Genomic DNA, 15,099 nt, shown 5'->3' on the forward strand with positions numbered 1-15,099 from the left:
TGGATTGTGCTGCTGCTTGTCTTTGAGGGGCTGAGCCTCAGGCCAGCCTTTACCACCAGGAGACACAGAGTGGGCAGAGAGATGCTCCCTGAGCAGCCAAAGAGAAGCTGCCCAAGGAAAGGGCTGGAAGCTGCTGCAGCGAGGCAGTGGCAGCTGGGAGCTGGGAGCAGGGTCAGCCTGCAGCGCAGGGAGGTGCTGGGTCCCACAGCTCTCCCTGCCTGGCTCTGAGAGCTGTCAGTGTTGGTCACACAACAGCCCTGGGGACAGGAGCTGCAGCAGAGCTTTGAGTGTTCAGCCAAAGAGGCTTTGCTCATTTTGATCTCAGACCTCCCACGTTCAGGGTGCAGCCAGGAAGGTGCTGGGGAGCAGCATGGTCACTGCAGGCAGCAAAGGAGGGCTTGCAGGTAAGGGAGGGTCTCAGCTCCTGCTCTGCCCTGCTGAGATCACAGCTGCAGTACTGGGTGCAGGTCTGCCCCCCCAGTTCAAGAGATACAGAGAACTGCTGGAGAGAGCCCAGGGGAGGCTGCAGAGCTGCTGAGGGGCCTGGAGCAGCTCTGGGAGGAGCAGAGGCTGAGGGCCCTGGGGCTGAGAGCCTGGAGCAGAGCAGCCCCAGAGGGAGCTGAGCAATGCTCAGCAGGAGCTGAAGGAGCTGTGGGGGGCAGGAGGCTGGGGCCAGGCCCTGCTCAGGGGTGCCCAGGGCCAGCACAAGGGGCAGTGGGCACAGACTGGCACCCAGGAGTTTCCATCTGAGCAGGAGGAGAAAGTTGTTTGGTGTGAGGCATTCTGTGATGCTGTTTGTCTGGGCTGCAGGGCAGAAGGGCTCTGCAGTGCCAGGTCTCTTACACCTTCTTCCCCTCCCTGGAGCTGACATCACAAACGAGAGCAGCACACAAGCAAACAACAGAAAACACAGAAAGCAAACTCAGCCCAGCTTGAAGGTTAAATATTTTCCATCTCTGTGTTTTCAACAAATCTTTGCCAAGTGATGGACAAAAGTCAGAAGGAAAAAGTGATTTTTTTCAGTCTTGTAAGGTCAAGCTCTAAAAATAAGTGAAAGCCACCTCCAGGCTCTGGGCTGCACGCAGAGAGGTTGGCACCCCCTGGGCAACTCACTCCCAACCCCCCTGGTACCAAAGAACTCCTTCCTCAGCTCCAGTCTAACCCTGCTCTGCCTCAGCTTCAACCATTGCCCCTTGGCCTGGACACCCTCATGCAAAGTCCCTCTGCAGCCTTCCTGCAGGATGCCTTCAGGAGCTGCAGGGCTGCTCTCCTCCCCCCACACCCCAGCAGGGTTCCACAGCACAGCTTCCAGCTCGGCCTTACTTTGCTTGACCTTTGCAGCCTCCATGAAGAGCGCAGGATGCTGAGCTCTGAGGCCCAGCTGCAGTAGGGTCTCCACTCTGGTCCCACCTTTGGCCAGACCAGACAAAAAGCCACTCTGGGAAGTTTGCAAGCCACAGCTTTCCCAGCTCCAGTCTCTGCAAGCCTTGACTTCAGCTGCTGCTGAAACAGAAATCAGCAACCAGGGCTCCCAGCCCCTCCACTCAGGAGCTGGTTGCAGTCCTGAGGTGTCAAACCTTGGCCAACAGCTCTGCAGAGCAAGGAGCAGCAGTGGTGCTTTGTGCAAGGCAGAGTTGGTGCTGGACACTGAATCCTTCCCCACCAAAGGCACCAGCTCCTGGGGGGGACACCCCCAGCCCCTGCCCCTGTGCCTCCTGCACTGCAGGGCGGAATCACCCACCCCAGCCTGCGGTTTCCTACACGGCTGAGGAGTTCCAGCTTGCTGCAGTCTGGTTTATGTCTCTGGAATCCTCAGGAAAGCAAAGCACTCACTGAAGGTCACTGAGGATCTTCTCTAAGCCCTTTTAATGGTTTGGGGTTTGGGGCTTTTCCTTCATTTAATCAGTGGCAAACTGCAGAGCCAGAGGATGTCTGCAGAGCACAACAAAGGGAGATGGTTCCAGTGAGCACCACACTGATGGCATCACTGCTGCTCCTTCTTGTGCTCTGCCCTCCCAGAGCAGCTATGGAGGAGCTGAGAGGCCTGGGGCTCAGCACAGCAGCCCCAGAGGGCATCTGAGCAGTGCTCAGCAAGAGCTAAAGGGGCTGCAGGGGCAAGAGGCTGGGGCCAGGTTCTGCTCAGTGGTGCCCAGGGACAGCACAAGGGACACAAAGTGGAACCCAGAAGGCTCCATCTGAACAGGAGGAGAAACTCCTTTGCTGTGAGGCTGCTGGAGGCCTGCAGCAGGCTGCCCAGAGAGGCTGTGGAGTCTCCTTCCTTCTCTGCAGAGCTTCCAAACCAAATTCCAAAGCATGGTGTCAGCAGAACCCTGAGGAGAGCTGAGGCACCTGGAGCCAAAATGCTTTTGTCAAGAGTGAGGGCAGGAGGCCAAGCAAAGCCCCCACAAATTCCCTACCAGCCCTCAGTCAGTGTTGGTTCACCTCCTGTTTCAGCCTCCCACAGACAAATCAGAGACCCAAGAGGCTGGAAGCAGTTGGATGTGCAAGTCAAGAAGAGCTCTCCCCAGCTTTGGCCTCCTCTCAAGTAGACAGGGGGGGTGCAAGGAGCTGGAGCCCCTGCTCCCCATCACAGCACCCTGCTCAGTGCTGCTCCCCTGCTCCCCATCACAGCACCCTGCTCAGTGCTGCTCCCCTGCTCCCCATCATCACTGCTCAGTGCTGCTCCCCTGCTCCCCATCACCATCACCCTGCTCAGTGCTGCTCCCCTGCTCCCCATCACAGCACCCTGCTCAGTGCTGCTCCCCATCACAGCACCCTGCTCAGATCTGCTCCCCTGCTCCCCATCACAGCACCCTGCTCAGATCTGCTCCCCTGCTCCCCATCACAGCACCCTGCTCAGTGCTGCTCCCCTGCTCCCCATCACAGCACCCTGCTCAGTGCTGCTCCCCTGCTCCCCATCACAGCACCCTGCTCAGTGCTGCTCCCCTGCTCCCCATCACAGCACCCTGCTCAGATCTGCTCCCCTGCTCCCCATCACAGCACCCTGCTCAGTGCTGCTCCCCTGCTCCCCATCACCATCACCCTGCTCAGTGCTGCTCCCCTGCTCCCCATCATCACTGCTCAGATCTGCTCCCCTGCTCCCCATCACAGCACCCTGCTCAGTGCTGCTCCCCTGCTCCCCATCACAGCACCCTGCTCAGTGCTGCTCCCCTGCTCCCCATCACCATCACCCTGCTCAGATCTGCTCCCCTGCTCCCCATCACAGCACCCTGCTCAGTGCTGCTCCCCTGCTCCCCATCACAGCACCCTGCTAGTGCTGCTCCCCTGCTCCTCATCACCCTGCTTGGAGCTGTCCCCCAGCCTCTGTCATAATCTCACCCTCAGGAGAGTTGTGAAACCCCTGCAGGAAGCAGCTCACATATTTTCCTCTCCTATTCATGCCCTCTGCTAGCAGGGACAATAAAGTCTCCCAGCTCTGGATTAAGCTCATCTGCAACAATGAGCTCAGGCTGAAGGAGAGGACTGGGAATAATTAGCTGGGTTGTACTGGCAGAAAGGAGAAGACTGGAGGCTGTTTTGACCAAGAGAGAAGCAAACTGCTGTGCTGCTTCTGCCATCCCATCCTGCTGGGAGCTCTTGTTGGGACTCTCACTAATGCTGGGTTTATTTCAGCCCAACTGCTCTGGCTCTGCTCTCCCTTTGGGGGGCTGGTGCTGACAGGCACCTCCCCAGGTGCTGATGACAATAACACAGCTCCACTGATGGCTTCTGCTCCCTGCTCAGCAGACACCAAGTCACTTCCCAAAACTCCCAGGGCTGGCAGCCCTTCCCAAACAAAAGCTCTTCTAAGCAGCCTGGGTTTTCTCTCCCCCTAGATGATGGATTTCATTCATCTCTGTGGTCAATCTCCTTCTTGTGCAACCCAGGGGTCTCCAGAGAGGGTAAACAGGAATTATCTCATCCCAGAGGGGCTGCTCAGTGCTCTCAGCTCCCACCTGGAGGTGGGCAGACAGCACAGAGGTTTTTTATAGCCCAGGGGCCTCTCGGGGAGCACAGACTTGGGTTGGATCCTGCACCAAGACCTGACTCAGAAGACACATCTGGCACCAGCCCCTTGCTAGGCAGAACATTGAACAGGAGGGGCCCTGGAAACCTGCTCTGGGCTGCTGCTGGAGCTGCCTGCAGGCTGCCAGTGTGGTAGCCCCAGCCCGAGGGGCATGGACAGCAGCAGCCCTGTGGCACAGGGACAGGCATGGCAGAGGTGAGCATCTGCTGGCCTCACAGCACTGCCTGCCCCCCAGCAGCCTCCAAACCACCTCAGGTTTCCATCCTTCCTCTCGGCAGGGAGGATCCCAAGGAGCTTGACAACCTTTCATGCCTGATGCCACCAGAGCACAGCCACCTCTGGGACAGGGAGCACAGCCAAGCACACAGCCAAGCCCAGGGCAGCAGGGGAAAAGGGAAACATTTGGCTCAGGACTCCAGAGCAAACCTTGCTCTGCACAGAGAGTGCCCAGGGGTGGTCAGCATCCATCCCTGGCAGACAGAACCAAGCTTTCTGTGCTCACCTCCCCAAGCCCCACAGCAAAACCCAGAGTTTATTCTGCCTCAGCAGCATGAAGTGCCTAAGTCACCCTTCCCACCAGGCAGCTCTCATCGCCGTGTTCAGCCAGCCCACAAAGCTGCCCTTGCTGTGGGAGACCTCAGGGGAGCACCAGGACATTTTCCACACCAAAAGCTGCATTCAGCAAACCTCTTGAGCTCTCCTGGACAGAGGCAGCAAAGAGCTGGAGCTGTTTGAGGAGGTTTGGTTCGAGATCAATGAGACTTCTCTTGACATTTCCTCTCCTGACTGCAGCTGAGGCCATTTTTCTCCCCTTCCCATTTGCTCCTTCTCACAACATCTCCCCACAGCAATTAGCTCCACTGCTTACCTTCCAACCAACCCAGCAAGCCCCAGCAGGAAGGTCTGGAGTGTGGTGGGCAGCTGGAGCCCAGCAAAGCCAGCACCAAGCAGCCAGGGGCTGGTCAGGACACCAGCAATCAAAAGACCACTGTGGAGGTCCTCCTCAAGCCTGTCCTTCACAGGCAGCTGTCTGCAGGGGACAAGAGCCTTCCCCCCGCTGAAAATCAGAGCTCCCTGCAGGAAGGGGAGGGAAGAGCCCCCTGACTGCACCCCCCTCACATCCTCACTGCCTGTGGTGAGCTCTGAAGCCTGATCTTTGACTTCTCCAAACTCAACTCTTCAAAACCCTGGAAGGGACAGAGGGAGGGGGGAAAGAAGTTGGTCACTGAATGTGAGACTCTCTTGCCTCAGGAAGAGGCTCCAGACCTCTCCCTTATTCCCTTTCTCTTCCCTTTGGGAAGGGGTCCCTGGAGAGCCTCTGGCCCAGCCCTGCCTTTGACACAGGAGCAGGTCAGAAGGATCAGTCCCAGAAGCCTTGAGGCAAAGAGCTCCACTGCTGGAACTGCTTCACCAGCATCAGGAGCTGTGGAGACACAGCAGCCCCTGGCTCCCAGGCACTTGCTCTTGCTGGCAGCCAGGCTCTCAGCTCCCTTCTCAGCCACCTCTGCTCACAGCCACTGCTCCTTGTCACCAGCTGTGAGACTCTGCAGCTGAGAAGCCCAGAGATGGTTCTGCTTTGGGAAGCCTCTCTGAACCCAGAGGAAACACAACCTCCTCCCAGCCAGGGGCTGCTGGGGGGGGTTGGTGTTTTTTCCAGTGGAAAAAATTGGTTTGTCCACAAGCTCCCAAGTGGTGGGAAGGCCTCCAGGAAGATGGAGCCTGGAGACTAATCCAAACCTCTGGAGTCTTCCAGAAAATACCAGAGCAGAAATCTCAGAGGAAGGAACTGGCTCTGGAGAGTTCTGGCAGTTGCCTCTCCTCACCCCACCCCAGGCTGACAAACAGCCACAGAAGCCAATCCAAACCTTTTTTGCCACAATATTTTTCAGTACTGGGGGCTGTGTAAACGTCCAGAGGAAGTCCTTGCTTCATCCCAACTGCTCTTGCTTCATCCCAACTCTCTTGATTCATCCCAACTGCTCTTCCACCCAAGGACTGCGAGGGCACAGGCTGAGCCTGGCTGGGGTGGCCACAGGGTTCCTCTGATTTGAATTCCACCTGGAAACTCAGGGTCTGACCCTCTGTGCTTTGGCCAAGCAGCCTCAAGCAGAGGCCAACTGCTGCTGGCACCAGCTGCCCTCAGTAACCTTCGCTCCAGCCAAGACACTTTGGGTGTAAGCGGCGCGGGGCTGCGAGCCGCCGGTGGCCGGCGCAGTGCCTCTCATGAGAGTGGAATCCAGGAGCTGTCCCCAGGCTCCAGCTGCCTCCCCTCTCCCTGCCACCCCCCTCAGCCTCTGCAGGCTCTCTGCACAACCCATTACAGCCTCACCACTCTTCCAGGAAGGCAAAGACAATTCCAGGAACCCCACGCCTCAGCGGCACAAAGAGCCAGGACCAAAGCAGCTTTGTGCTGGTGAGGCAGGAGGCAAGGCTGGGACTTGGAGCCTCTCTCCTTGGGGCTCCCCTGAAGGCCAATATTTCCAAGGAAATCACAGCTCGAGGCATGCTTTGGATAGGAGACCTTCTGGGAAGAGTAATGAACATGTCCAGCCCTGTGGACTCAGCAAAACCTGATCTCACTCACAGCCTGAGATCATTTGCTGGCTCCCAGTCACGTCTGGGACTTGGGCTGAGCACAACCTGGGGAGATCCAAGTTCCTCTCCTAAATCTCCCAATGAAAGAGGAGCTTGGGCCACTCTGTGCTGCAGGTGCCCCCTCCCCTTCTTTTCTCCCCCCTCAGATGAGGTTTGGGGTGGCCCCCAGTGGCACCTGGAACAAATGATGTGGGAAAGGGAAGGAGGAGGGAGGCAGCTGTGGGCTCCTCAGGGCTGAGCAGGCTGCACTCGGTGGGACCTTGCTTACAGCTCCATGCTGGGGGCTGAGCCTGCCCCCTGTGAGGGACTCAGCTCCTGCAGCACCACAGCTTGGAAAGGAAACCAAACAGACTTTGGGTTGGTTTCCCCATGGTGTTTCCTGAAGCTGCCCAGCTCGCCAGGGCTCCCAGAAGGATGCTCCTCTTTTCCTGCAGCCTCAGTAAAGGAGGTTGTGGTGGGTGCAGATCAGGGCTGGGTTTGTTTTGAGCCCCAAGAGAAAGCTTAGGAGCTGCTGGGAATCACAGCAGCCCTGCAGGCCACCCAGAGCTCCAGGTAGCCCAAGATTTGCCTTCTGACTTCAAGACTTCATCATTGGACACACTCTGACTGGGGTCTTGCCAGCTCCTCAGGCTTGCAGAGCAGCCTGGGCTCTCTCCCCTGCCTCTCCTCAGGGTGACTCCAGCCTGGTTGTCCCATCAGCACCTTGCATGCTTTGGGCCTTCCACAGGCTCTTCACTGCACCATGCAGCATCTCCTGCTGCTCTGGATCCGAGGAGCTCATTGCCCAACAGCTCTCTTTCTGTCTGAGTGACATCACTGCTGAGGTCCTGGCTAGAATCAGCCCTCTCCAGACCCTCTCCACATCCTTTCTGCACTCACCTCATCCAGCAAAGTCCTCTCTGCTGCCAGGAAGGTGGCTTGGATGTGTCAGAGCCTTGCCTGAGGTGGGAACACCACGCACTTGCCAGGGAGCTTCCTGCAGCACCTTTGCTCTGTCTGCACACCAGAAGGGAGGCTGCAGATCTCCAGCCACATTTCATCCTCTCCATGACATTTGCTAACAACCACACAGAAAAGGTTCCTGTGTCCTGGGTTTCCTCCACATGACCTAAGGCTGATGGAGTTCCTGGACCAGGGCTGAGAAGTTGTTTGAAAACTTCTGTTTGGTCATAAATCCAGGCCAGTGACTGCCTCTGGAGCAGCCCCAGCCCCACTCACAGTTTCCAGGCTCCACCATGGGTCTGTGGGGTTGCCAGGAGCCTTGCTCAGGATGCAGGAATTCCAGCAGGCTCCACCTGCAGCAGGTCCTGCAGGGTCACTCTCAGGTGGCTCCACTTGGCCACTGCTGGGCTGGGTGGCACTGGAGGCAGCAGCAGGGGAGGGTTCCTTACCTCTCTCTCTGTTCACAGCTCTTCCAGCACCTCCCCAGCTGTTTTCTGGCTGTCCCACAGTGGGAACTCTGCCTCCTCACACAGGGAGAAGCCAAACCAAAGCCCAGCTGGGCAGCTCATTTGGAAGCCCTGGTAGAAGGCAGGTTGGGTCAAGTCCAGAGGAGGTCCCAGGGTGTTGCCATCAGGGTGCTGCTGCTGCTCCCAAGGCAGATCTTAAATCCCAGACTGGTAGGGGCTGGAAGGGATCTCTGGAGACCACTGGGTTCAAGCCCCCTGCCAGAGCAGCTGCAGCCACAGCAGCTTGCACAGGATGGCATCCAGGTGGGTTTGGAATGACTCCAGAGATGGAGACTCCACCACCTCTCTGGGCAGCCTGGGAGAGGACTCCAGCAGCCTCAAAGTGAAGAAGTTCCTCCTCATGTTCAGATGGAACTTGCTCCAGTTCGTGCCCATTGCCCCCTGTCCTGCCCCTGGGCACCTGGAAGCAGCCTGGCCCCAGCCTGCTGCCCCCCACCCCTGGCTATGGAGCAGCAGTGCTGACATCCCCCTCTCAGTCTTGCCCTCTCCAAGACCCTCAGCCCTTCTTCATCCTGGCCACAAACACCCAGGCTGAGGAGGTCTCAGCAGCCAGCACCACCAGCTAGGGAAGAGAGGATCCCTCCAGCTCTGCCCTGACTGAGGGGCAGGAGCTGTGCTGGCAAAGGGACTGCAGGGAGCACCCCCTGGCAGCCCCCTGGGAGGGGCTCAAGCAAGCAGGAGCAGAGCCACGGCAGAGGTGAGGAAGGAGGTTCCAGCATCACCTGCAGGCTCTCAGCAGGGCTGCTGCAGCCTGGGACCCCCCTGGCCTCTTGCTCTTTTTCCACCAGTGCCCTGGGGACATTTCCAAGCAGCTCCTGACTTCTGGGAAGGCCTCACAAAGCTTCTCTGTAACCAACCACGACCTGTGCTCAGTGCTGGCTTGGTTCCTCCCCCAGTCCACAACATGCTGCAAAGCAAACATTCCTTCCAAGGAGTGGCCTGAAGCCAGCCTGGGTCAGGCACCCAACCTCTCCTTGCCCTGCACTCGCCCCCAGCCAGCACAGCCACAGCTTTGCTGGGGCAGAGGCTTCCATGGTGGCAGTCAGTGGATCTGTGTCTGCCCTCAGCCCCTGCCTGGGGCTGAACCACAGCACTTCCATCCCCAGCTGAGGAAGAGGAAGAGGAGAGCCAGGGGCTGGCATGAGAAGAGATTTAGTGAAGCAGCTAAAGGAGACTGAATGCTGCTGAGATCAAACACAGGCAGTGACAGCTCAGTGGATGTGCAGAGGGAACAGGAAAGCAGGATGGGAACCCTGCAGAGAGGGAGAAGGAGCCCAGGGAAGAAGCCCCCTCAGCAAAGTCTCCCTTTATGATGAGCCTGGTGATGGCCTGGGGTACTCTGGAGCCAAGGGGGGGCAGCTGCCCTGGCACTTGCACCTCCTGGCTTCAGCTCCCGGCTGACTCCAAAGTGCTGAGGGTCTGCAGAGCAAGGCTGCCCTGGGATCCCATCCCAAACCCCAGGGCAGTTTGGTCTCCCTCAGTTCTAGGCCTGGATGTGGGGGTTTGGTGGGTTTTATCCTCCTCCTCCCCCCCCTTTGTTTGTTTGTTTGAGGCAAGAAAAGAAGGAAATTGTCTGACCTGCAGCTGCTGCCATGGAACTGCTCACACTTGGGGCTGGCTCCAGCTGATTTGTCTGCAGGTGCAGTTGGGGCTGTAAAAAGTGTTCCTGAAAGGAGAGGTAACTTAAACCAGTGAAGGAAAAGGAGGAGGAGATCTTGACAGTCCTTCAGGGATCCTGAGTGCAGAAGGCACTCAGCTGGGGAGGTGCTGAGTGACAGAAGCAGATAAGAGCAGCCTGTGGGAGCCAGCAAATGAAACCAGACAGAGAGCCACAGAGCAGTTTCCTTTCTCTGCCTGAGCTAAGTGGATAGTAAAGAGCTGATAAAGTGTGGAAAGGTAACTCAGGATTAAAGCAGTGATTAAGATGGCTTCATTTCAGCAGGCAACTTGCAATCCTCCTGTCCAAAAGGTGGTTAAGATCCTTCCTCCCCCCTCCAGTCTGAGGGCAGCTGCAGTGTGCTCAGCCCAAACAATGCCAGGTTAGCACAGAGGCTGATCCCAAGGCCCCAGCACAGGGCAAAGCCTTTGCCTGGGCACAGCTTCTGCCCTTCTGCACCTCTCTTCTGCTGGCTGCAGGAGGGTGAAGGCTGCCAGCAGAAAGGTGCAGCTCCTCCACTGCCAGGCAGAGCTGGCTGGAGCTGGTGACTGCTCGAGAAGAGGTCTGGGAGGATCTGCTCCCTACTGAATCTGTCTTTGGTTGGGGTCCTGCAAGGAGCAGCCTCAGAGAGTAAAGGGGCAGCAAGGTTTCTGTGAAAGGGATTTGCTCAGAGCAGATGTTGGTGTAGCTGAGCTGGAAACCAAAGGCTGAAGCTCTTTTCTGACTACAAAGAGTGTCCATGTTCCTTTGTTTTCCTTCCTGGCAGCTCTCCGAGGCAGATGGAGCAGCACTGAGGTTATTTCAGTGTAATGTAGAATCCAGAGCTGCACAGAAGGTTTGATGTGTGCTTGAGTCTTGGGCACTGCTGTTCCTCCCTCTGTTTTAGCAGGGAAAGAGAAGAGTGGTGGATTTCCAGGTTATCCCTGGGGTCTCATCTAAATTCCTGCAAGCTTTGCAGTGTAGCCACACCACCTCTCATGTGGCAGCAGCTGCTCTCTGCTCAGAGCTTTGCAGCCTGATGATGGTTAGCTCCTGGGGAAGGATTAAACTGAGGTTGCTGCTGCAGAGGACCCCAGGATGGCTCAGGTGGGAAGGGAGCTCAGAGCTCATCCCCTCCAACCTCCCCACCATGGGCAGGGACAGCTCTCAGCTACACTCAGCTGCTGAAGGCCTCATCCAGCCTGGCCCTGAGCACCCCCAGGCAGGAGGCAGCCACAGCCTCCCTGGGCAGCCTGGGCCAGGCTCTCACCACTGGTACTGAGGAACTTCTTCCTCAGCTCCACTCTGACCCTGCTCTGCCTCAGCTCCAAACCCTTCCCCCTGGGCCTGGCTCCAGACCCCCTCAGCAAAAGTCTCTCTGCAGCCTTCCTGCAGGCTCCCTTCAGGCAGCTCTGAGGTCCCCCTGGAGCCTTCTCCTCTGCAGGCTGCACAGCCCCAGCTCCCTCAGCCTGTGCTCAGAGCTGCTCCAGCCTGGCAGCATCTTTGTGGCCTCCTCTGGACTCTCTCCACAGCTCTGTGTCCTGCTGGGGACCCCAGAGCTGGGGGCAGGACTGGAGGTGGGGGCTCAGCAGAGCAGAGGGCAGGATCCCCTCTCCCAGGGCTGTTGTTCACCTCCCTCAGCCCCAGTGGCTGTGCCTCTGTCTCCCCAGGGCTGGGAGTGAAGCTCTGCTGGCACCAGGGGTGAACAGATGCCCATCCCCACACACACTGCATGACGTCCAGCCCACGAAGTGAGCTCCACCAGGGCCCAATAAACCCTCCCAGTATTTACTTCAGGGCACTTTATGGTCCTCTTGTTCCAAGGAGACCTTTCCATGAGCTCTGAGCTCACCCTGGTTGCATCACCAGCCACTAATCTGTGACAGCTGAACTCAGGTGGCTCCATAACCTTCCTCCCAACAAAGGCTGCAAGGTTTGCAGGTCCAACAGCTTGGGCTGGAGCAAAGCCACAGCCAGCACCACCACTCCCTGCCCTGACACCCCCACAGGCTTCCCAAGAGGGAAAAGCTGGGGAGAGATGGTGAGGTGCAGGCAGCAGCCCCACTCCAGCTCCGCTTCGGACGGAGCTGTGGGGAACGCCGGCAGCCCAGGGGATCTCCCCCAAGGGACAGCAAGAGGACGTCGCTAGGAAGCCGCCGGGGGTGTTCTGGGGATGGTTTTGCTCCCTTCGCCTTCCTCCTGTGTCCCTCTCGTGGTGGCTGAGCAGAATCGTCCCAGCCGCAGCGGAGCAGCCAGCTCGCAGCGCCGGCAGCCCCGGAGCAGCTCGGTCAGCACCGGGGAGCCCTGCGCCGGGGAGCCCTGCGCCGGGATGCTGGCAGCAGGGCAAGGCAAGAGGCTGCTCCTCTGCCGCACCGCACCAGCAGCAGCCGCCCTCGGCCCCGCCGCCTCCTGCCTCCAGCAGCCGACGCTGCCCGGGAGTCTCATTCGCAGGTTTAGGGAAGGGACAAGGCAAAGGCAAAGGCAAAGCAGAGAGGCAGAAAGGAAGCGCTTGGGAGGCAGCAGCAGCTACCTGAAGGGCCAGAGCGGGGATCCAAGGAGCACCTCCTGCTCCCTGGCGTGTGGAAGTGCTGCTGAGCACAGCACTCGCTGCAGGCATCACCATCAGAGGGCTCCTTGGGAGCGCTGCTGGAGCCTCAGCTGCTGCCTGCTTCCCCCCGGCCTGAATCGTTTCATCCCGGGATAAAAATACACATCGCTGGTTCTCCTTTCCCTCACCCAAGGCTGCTTTGCAAAGGCTTCCCCCAGCCCCTCCGATTGGCTCTGAGCCCCCCAGGTCACTGTGCCACTGCTGAGCTCTATCTCCATGGCTTGGGGTGTGCAGAGACCAGCCCCGGGCTCTGCAGCACAGCTTGGCCTCAGCAGCACAGCTTGGCCTCAGCACCTCCTGAGCAGCCCCGAGGGGGGATTGCAACTGAGCTGAGCCCCCAGGAAAGCCTCCTGGCAGAGCAGTGCTGTGCACTCAGGGCTGTGCTGTTCCTACCCACACCTCTGACACAGGCAGGAGCAGAGGCCCAGAACCCCAGCATGGAGGGGTTGGGAGGGACCTCTGGAGCTCACCCAGACCAACCCCCCTGCTCCAGCAGGGCTCCCACACACCACAGAAGTTTCTCCTCCTGCTCAGATGGAACCTCCTGGGCTCCAGTTCGTGCCCCCTGCTCCTGGTGCTGGCCCCGGGCACCACTGAGCAGAGCCTGGCCCCAGTCTCCTGCCCCCCAGCCCTCCGCTGTCGCTGAGCAAAGCCTGGTTTGACTCTGGCCTGCTGCAGAGCGGAGCAGAACCAGCAGCCTGCGGTGGGGAACTCCCCAGAACCCTGCGGCTTCAGCACCTCAGACAGCAGCACCCCCGCGGCCCCTGCCGGCCCTCCCTGGGGCCTCCAGAGCCACCTCCTGCTGCCACTGCCAGCGAGGCTTTCACACTGCCCTGCAGGAGCCCAAACCCAGCAGCACATCAAACCATTGATCTCTTTCCAAAGTGACTCCTTTATTGATAACTGAGTGCTGAGCCCAAGCTGCCTGCCCTCCCCTCCACACCTCCAGTGCAGCTTGCACCCTGGGGGAGCATTTCACATCTCCTCAGGGTTCCCACAGAGCAGCTTTGGTTGGCAGAGACCCTCAGGAGGAGCCACCCTCCCAGCCAGCCTTCCTCTCAGCTACGAACCAGTTCAATCCTGGCTTCAGAGAGCAGCAGTTTAGCTCCTGCAGGGATGCTTTGGTGAGCTTCAGTTCAGCTGCAGGAACCCAGAGCCTTTCCATGCCAGCTGTCCTGTACCCCTCATGACCTCACTGATGTCACCACCCAGCACCAGAGCTGCTGTGAGAGTCAAGATCCAGCAGTCTTCCATCCTGCCTTTTGGGTTTAGTGCCTGTTGGATCAACCTACTTCAGCCTGGATCCTGAACTGGGATACACTTATGGTAAACTCTCTCCTTCCTGGAGGCTTAGAGCTACAGATTAAGGAGGCAGTCTGCACACAGAAGTGATGCCTCCTGTGTTCCCTTGGCTTGTCCTTTCTCCTCCTGTGTTTGCTGCACAGTGCTCCAGGGGTGATGCTGCTTTTCAGTCTCCATCTGGATCTTTTCAGCCAAACAGCTGCAAAGCTGGGACATGCTGCTTCAGTGCCAGGCTTCATCCTGCACCCAAAGGGAGAACAAAATTAAAGCTCCTTATAAAAGCAAGACACCAATTTGCATCTCCCAGCTGAAGGCTTTCACAGGGACAAGGGATTGATTAGCCAGCAGCTCCCAGCAGCTCCCAGCGGCTCCCAGCACACAGAAGTTACCTTGGCAGAGCTTTGCTGCTGGAATGAGGACACCCAAACCCCAAACCCTCACCTGCTGATGGGTACAGACACGTGCCCTGCAGCACTCAGTCACTCACCTCCCCTCACCTCCCTGGCCTGCTCCAGCAGCTCAGCTGCCTGCCTCCCACCCTTGCGGCTGGCCAGGGGGCTCCTGCGGCTGGCCCTGGGGCTGGCCCTGGGGGCTCCTGCGGCTGGCCCTGGGGGGCTCCTGCGGTGCCAGACCCCTCTCAGGTGACACCTGGAGCCCCTCACAACCCCCTGCCCTCTCCGTGAGCCCCTTCACGCTCGTCTCCAGCAGCACCAGGAGGCAGGCAGCCCCCAGGAGCGGCTGCAGCCCCAGGCTCAGGGCAGGCACAAGGATGAGGAAGCCTCCGCGGGGCGGCTGCCCCCATCCGAGCCTGGAACCCCCGCGGGGCTCCCCACACCACCACGCAGGATGCAGCCTCCGCGGGGGCCGTCTGCCGCCGCGGCCCCTCCGCCACGGCCGCAGCCTCTCTGCTCCCTGCAGCCGCCCCAGAGCGCTTCCAGCGCCCGCGGCCGCCCCGGGCCCATGGCCAGCGGCCACCGAGGCCCGCCCTTCCTCCCGATCGCGAGGTCCCATTGGCCGGCCGGGCTGTCACTCACAGACAGGCTCCGGCCCTCCCCCTCGCGGCGGGGGTTTCCGACCGCCTTCCGCCTTCCCCTCCCTCCCCCCCCCCCACCCTCCTTCCAAGTTTCCAGGTGGCTCGCGCCGCCTCCCCCGCGCGGAGCCGCGAGAGCCTCTTCGCGCCCTTTTCTGCCGGAGCCCCGCCTCCCTCCCCCCCGCGTGCCCTCCCCAGGTGTGTGCGTGCTACGTCACCGGCCCACGCGCACGGGGCGTGCTGGCGTCGCCCTCCCCCGTGCGCTGCGCGTCACCGCTCCTGGCCTGGCGCGCGGCGGCAGCGGCCGGAGGGTTCTGCTCGCAGCGCCTCTGGCTCCGCTCCTCCCGCGGCGCGCGCCCGCCGCTTCGCCCGCCGCTTCCCGCCGCTTCGGCGCCGGCCTCGTGCGGACCGTCCGAGCGGGGCGGGGGCGGG

The sequence above is a fragment of the Melanerpes formicivorus genome, unplaced genomic scaffold (genome assembly GCF_026170545.1).
Source record: "Melanerpes formicivorus ecotype bairdi unplaced genomic scaffold, bMelFor1.0.p_v2 SCAF_83, whole genome shotgun sequence".
NCBI lineage: Eukaryota > Metazoa > Chordata > Aves > Piciformes > Picidae > Melanerpes > Melanerpes formicivorus.